At 45.9% G+C, this 6,000-nt stretch overlaps 1 long non-coding RNA gene across 2 annotated transcripts in view; it reads left to right on the top strand.

Annotated features, from left to right (window-relative positions):
* Window positions 1-2,066: 2,066 nt before the first annotated feature.
* The window catches only part of LOC114015238 (uncharacterized), an 85,197-nt gene continuing 81,263 nt past the window's right edge, over window positions 2,067-6,000 (top strand). For both annotated transcript variants that reach the window (XR_008733356.1, XR_008733355.1), the window contains exons 1-2: window positions 2,067-2,596; window positions 2,713-2,813. This is a non-coding gene — a long non-coding RNA (uncharacterized LOC114015238). The remainder of the gene's footprint in view (window positions 2,597-2,712; window positions 2,814-6,000) is intronic.

The raw sequence follows: 6,000 nt of genomic DNA, 5'->3' as shown, positions 1-6,000 counted from the left end.
AAAGTCAGTACCAGTGCATGTGGAAAGCATGAGGTAACTATTAGGAACTGTTTGCTCCTTTCTTTGCCTTTGATGTCTCCCATTTTTCTCTGTAATACACTGCAGTTTTGCAGGTTTTGTCTTTTCTACACAGGGTCTGAAGTTTATTGCGAGGTCTTGCAGGGAGGTGTTTTGCGGCTTGCGGCAGGTAGAGGATATGGCACAGATGTTCTGGGGAATCATCTGGACTGAACATCTGCTAAGGGGTTGGCAGTGATGTGAGGAACATGATTTGATGCATGGGACAGTCTCTTCTCCATTGTGTTAATAGCTCCTTTTCCGTTTGGAGGCCTTTTCTGTTTCAGACGGATATGGCCAATGCATATGCATTTACCGCATCTGCGTTTTACCAAAAACATATTTCTTAGGGGGAAGAAAAAGACATATATCCAAAATTTCACAGCTAGTAGTGTTTGGTTGAGAAGAAGCCCTTATTACTGCCAAGCCACACTGCAACAAGCCCTCAAACAGAGAGACCATGCATTAAACAAAGAATCATGCCTCTGCCAGCACCTGCTTGAGGAAGGGGGAGCAAAGCATGAGTCACTGTGACGTACACAAGTGAAATTATGAATGATAAGCTAAAAATAAAATGCTTTCAAATATAGTTGTGTTCCTACTTCTGAGGAGCACATTCCTCCAGGGCAGATGATACCTTCCTATCTCAGCTGGGCAGCACTGTCAGCCACAGGCAGAACCCCAAAACAAGCAGATCCCTAACTGCCCTGCAGCTGCAGTGCAGGGATTTGAGCCTGCTAGATGATGCCAGCCACACTCTTACAGAAGATGGGACACTCTCTAGTTGTGGCATCATCACTCTTCACTGCTCTGAAGGCCAGACATCACCCATTCAGAAGAGGCATCTTCTTGTCAGCTGTCCCTTAAAAGGAGACAGAGCATCTTGTAAGACTATCAAAATGTTGCGTTTTGAGCCTGCACTGAATGGAGCCAAAGGTACAGCATTAAATATCACCAATGATAGTCTTTTTCTCTGACAGGTACCGTGATTAGCTAATAAGAATACGTGAGCCAGGCTGTCAATGCAACGAAGCTCCTCCTCAGCTCTTTAGTGCACTGATATTTTACAACGTAAATTGCTTCATCCCGAGAGATGTCCCGGCAATGTAACAATATGAGCACATAAATTCTAAGGCCCTTGCTTGGTTGTCACAGCTTTTACATAGTGTTTAGCCACCGTGCTGAGCAAGGCCAGGGTAAAGCCTAGACTTTAGCTCTGCTCCTTTACAGTTGAAAGAACTGCTAGCTCTTGGTAACACTTCCAAGTACATAGCAGCTCCTGCTGGATGTTACCGAGAAGGGGAAGAAGACAAAATACATGGTGGGGTCTTTTAAAGCTTATTTGCAAGCTTGAACACCTTCCTCTGATTTTGCCTATTTGCATAAAAAAAGGAGAACTCTGACATTCTCCATGTGTACAATACAGCACCAGGCCAGACTAGGATCTTCAAATTCTGGGAAATATTTGGAATTGTACCTGTACTCCCAATCTGGGTCAGGCTAATATGCAAACCTAAGCAACTATGAGTGAGCAGAAGCAAAATAGCAGAAAGCCACCACCAGACAGGACTGGATCCACCTTGATGTAAAGGAGGAAACAGCGTCAGCAGTTGGGTTGCCAGTACGTAGTGCTGCTCCCCATGCTGTTTCCCAGGTGTAGCAGGAGCACTGAGAAGGTGATAAATGAGCACTGCACAAACACATTAAGTGACTTCATGAACATCTGCAGACATTATCACAGGACATGGAGTCCAGGACATTCCTAAGGCTGTGAGACAATCCTCGGTGAAGACAACAGCTTTGCCTTGAGTTTGAAGATGAAACATTGCTGACCTCCATGGGCTGGGGAAGGGGATGGCTTTCAGATCTTTAAAAGAAATGAGGAAACCACAACAGTGCCTGATGTGTGTTGTTTTTTTTTTTTTTTTTTTTTTTTTTGCTAATGAGCTATTAGAAGTTGGTTTTGAGCCATACTCTTTGCCCTCATTATAACTGTGTTCCCATACGCTCTGCCTGTTGTAATGAGGAGAAGTCTGGACTGGTGCACAGTTTTAATGAGATACAGTATAGACATAAAGCAGAAAGACTAACATCTGAAGCAAGACCTCAAAGTGGAGTAACAGAAACAGGTAGAGGAATTACCTCAACAGAGAAACCTGGGTAGGAGAAGAGGAAACAACCATTTTTATGTCACAGGCAGAACAGATAAAACTTGGCCTCAAAATTGAATGTGAATTCAAGAGGCGATATCTAAAAGGACTTAATTCACCAAGAGGAAAGGAGGGAAGCTAAAAAGAGATCCAGCAGCTAATGACATCTAAGAGTTGAATGGTGAGAGGAAATGCTCGCTGTCGACAACACCAGTGAGGAATGAAACAGCCAGCAGAACATTTCTTTTGTTCTTGTTTCATATCTTTTCATGAAAATTAAAAGGGCAGTTTTCACAGCTGGTGAAGGACTTTTTTTTTTTTCCCTTCGCTCTGCCATCTGATGCTGTCTCCACTTTGAAAACAGCAAATTTATGCCTGAAGCTGAACGGGTAAAAATTGGACTCTGTTGCCTGTGGGTATTTTGCCATGAAGAGCAGCAGGATCTGATGAGAGATTTCATCCAGATCAAATCAGAGAATATTCAACAACATCTCTGTTTTCGCAGGAGACTCTTCCGAGCAGTAAGAGGGAGCCAGGAGCCAGAGCTCAGCTGGGTGCGCCCCAGGATGCTCAAGACAGTCTGTGCTATGACAGGGAGAGAATGGGGTAAGACTGTCATTTTTTTTGTCTGCATTCTCTGAACCCAATGTGCCAGAGTGAGAGATCTCCAGTCTGAACCCAGAGGGGAGGATTTCCTCACCATGCAGCTACATTATGTCTCATGATGCTAAAAAGCAGGGATAAAACTTGTGTGAGTTCCCACCTTCTCAACAAATCTCTGTCTGATGGTGCTGTGCAGGTGCACAACACTGCCCTCTCATCTTTGGTAGCATCCTGTTTCTCCTAGAAAGATCAGTAGTGAAGATTACCCTGAAATCATTCCTGTCAAGCACCAGGACAGGTCATGGGTCTTGAGACAAGTAGGGGAAAACCCCCTTTCTTTCAGGGGTAACTGAGGGCTCTTTTCTGAACCTGATTTACACCAGGGCAGCGCCATTACTTTCTGCTTGTGCTTTGTACCTGCTCAGACTCATGCCTGCTTCTTTGAGCTGTGCATAAGCATATTCATATGCGGAGTACTATAATGGCCACATTCAGAAGATAAGTCTTGCAGCCATAAAGACTAGAGACTTCTGATATTATCTTCAATGAAATTTTAAACACTGCAAATAATGATATGGCTGGCTCAGCATCCCAGTGCTGACTGGCTCGTTCAGACTCTGGCTATGAGTCAAAATTATTTAGTCCCCATGTGTGTCCCTGAGAAGATTTCTGTTCTGGGATGATGGTGGGCTTCAGAAAATCCCATGCATGGAGGGGTTTACTCCCTGAACCCCCAAAACTGCTCTCATCTCCCTGACTGTACTAAACTGTGACCAGATTTCTGTGGCTTCTCATTAGGAGAGAGGAAGCACGAACATTAAATGCAGGCTGCTTTCTGCAGTGCTTGGCCAGCTGCAGCTCTCAGTCCCAGAAGCCTGTTGTGGTGTATTTCCCAGCCTCTGTGCCTCCCGGGACTTGCTCCTCACTAAGAATTGCTCTGCTGTGACGGTGTCTCTCATTTTGCAATAGGACAGCCAACATGATGTTTTCACATGAAGAGGAGTGTGCTGTCCCCTGATGCAGCCTTTGGAAAATGCAGGATTGCTGTTAGATGTCAAGGATTCAAAACTGAGCAGTTCTGAAGGGTTTTGTTATTGCAGATGCTGTTGGTTTGGGTTGTAAAACCATGCTCTGTTTTCCTGCATCCCACCTGGAATGAGTTAGAGGAAGCAGACAATGAGAATGCTGCTTTTTACTAATTTCTTCCCCATTAACAGTCATCAGAGCAGCCACTGGCAGAAAGTTGGTGCATATATATGTGCCACAAAGAGTGTGAAATAAGGGTGAGTGCTTGCATGTGTGAAATGCATAAAGCGTGGATCAGGCAACTGAACACCAATATATACATAATCAAGGGACGCATCTGTATGCATGTGGGTGCCTGAAGTGCCTCTATATGTGCATGTATATGTCTGTGCACCTAAATGTAGCAGGGAGGAATTATGAAGATCCGCTTTGGGTCTAAGAAAGGGTAACTATTGCTGCTTGTAGGAGTACAGATCTATGTTCGGAGGGAAGTGCGCTTCTGTAGGCCAAGGCTCTGTGTGCATGGCTGAAGGACTGAGGTGCTGGGCAGCTTGTAAAGCTGGCACGTGGCATAGAAGGGGTGAGGCAGGGATAGGCCTACGCCCAGTTAAATGGAGGGGCTGTGCAACTGTGTGACATCAGCTGTGTTGCATGACCCAGGAATATGTGGCATCCACTGTTGATGGGGCTAAACTGCCCTTGCCTCTGTGGCAAATCCCCTTTAGCAGTGTCGTGACCCCCTTTCAGACCCACTGGGATGGCATTTGTTGGCTTTTGCAACCTGCTGGATGTTAGTACCCATTCAGTTCTGGAACATTTTCACTCTTGGCAAGAAGCTGTTAAAACTAAAGGGGTGGCAGGGAGGGGGAATGTATCACCTAATTGATTAGCTCCGTGAATCACTGAGATGCCAGCCTGTCAAAGAGTAAATCACTGAAGCTGTCTTTGATGTCTCCTTCGGTCAAGGACACACCAGCCTGCTGCAAATGTTGTCTTTTCTTTAATGTGCTTTCTCTCCTTCTCTCTCTCTTTTAGACTTGTGCGTGTGCATGTGGGTATTTTTTTTCCACTGGATGCCTGCAGCTGCCATACCTTGTGTTTTGATTCCTTTAGCAATTACTAGCCAAGCGAGGTTGGGTAGGACAAGCCTGCAGAGAAGAGATTACTAAGGAACGGGAAATGCAAGGAGGGGTATTAGAGACCCCTCAAGGGATCTCTCTCCCTCCCACCACAGTGCTGTCACTGTCACTCAGTCTGAAAAATGCCTCCCACTGCAAATAATCTTCCTGAAGGTAAAAGGGCACCTCCAGTTAATCCCATCTTGTGGTAGCATCAGTTGCTGGAGGAGAAGGGAAATGCAAATGGAGGTGGCCGTTGGCAGAAAGACGCGGTCTTTTTGCATTATCTAAAGAGCTGTTGGTTGTTCCTTCTCATTTCCAGCATGGCTGTAGATTCACTAGCAGTCATGTAGTGCTGAAAGTCTATAATAAAAAGCTAAGTGATGATGCAGCTTTTGTGATGGAATTTCAGCACTCCCAACAGGAGCTGAAGCCAGAAGCCACATGGAAAAAAAAAAGGTGCTATTCAGACAAAACAGAACAAGTTAACCAAATTCCTCTGAATTTCAAGCCTGAACTAGTTCCAAAGCTTCAGAAACTGTTGTAAGGCACATCTGATCTTGCTGCCAATACACAGCACATCTCCTATCACGTGCCGTCTTGGATGGAAGACTACTCCCCAGGAATGAACTGCTTTTTTTTGGTTTCTTGCCAATGCCACCTGTCCGGCTCCGTCTAGGTAAAGCAACCCAGCAATAGCAAGCATTGGCTCAGACAGTGAGTCGGATCTGGGCCAGGCTGGGAGATGGCCTGTTAGTAGCTGTCGCTCGCTTGGCTGGGTTGGTTGTGTGGTGCTGGGAGAGGGTTCAGCAGTCTAAGGCTCCTGCCAAGATTTTCTGCATGACAGCACCCTCCTTACCGCAGTCTGTTGGCCGGACTGAGTGTCTTCCCGTGCTTCCCAAGAGCGGGCCTGTAAAGGAAAGGAGTTCTGACATTTTCAGGCTGTTCTCCTTGGAGGTCCCTGCAAATACAAGCTGCTCCCTGTCCCAGTGCATGCAGCCTATGTGTTAACAGCAGAGAGGTACTGGCCACACAGGCGGAGAGAG

The sequence above is a fragment of the Falco cherrug genome, chromosome 7 (genome assembly GCF_023634085.1).
Source record: "Falco cherrug isolate bFalChe1 chromosome 7, bFalChe1.pri, whole genome shotgun sequence".
NCBI lineage: Eukaryota > Metazoa > Chordata > Aves > Falconiformes > Falconidae > Falco > Falco cherrug.
This window is presented reverse-complemented; position numbering and strand designations above follow the sequence as displayed.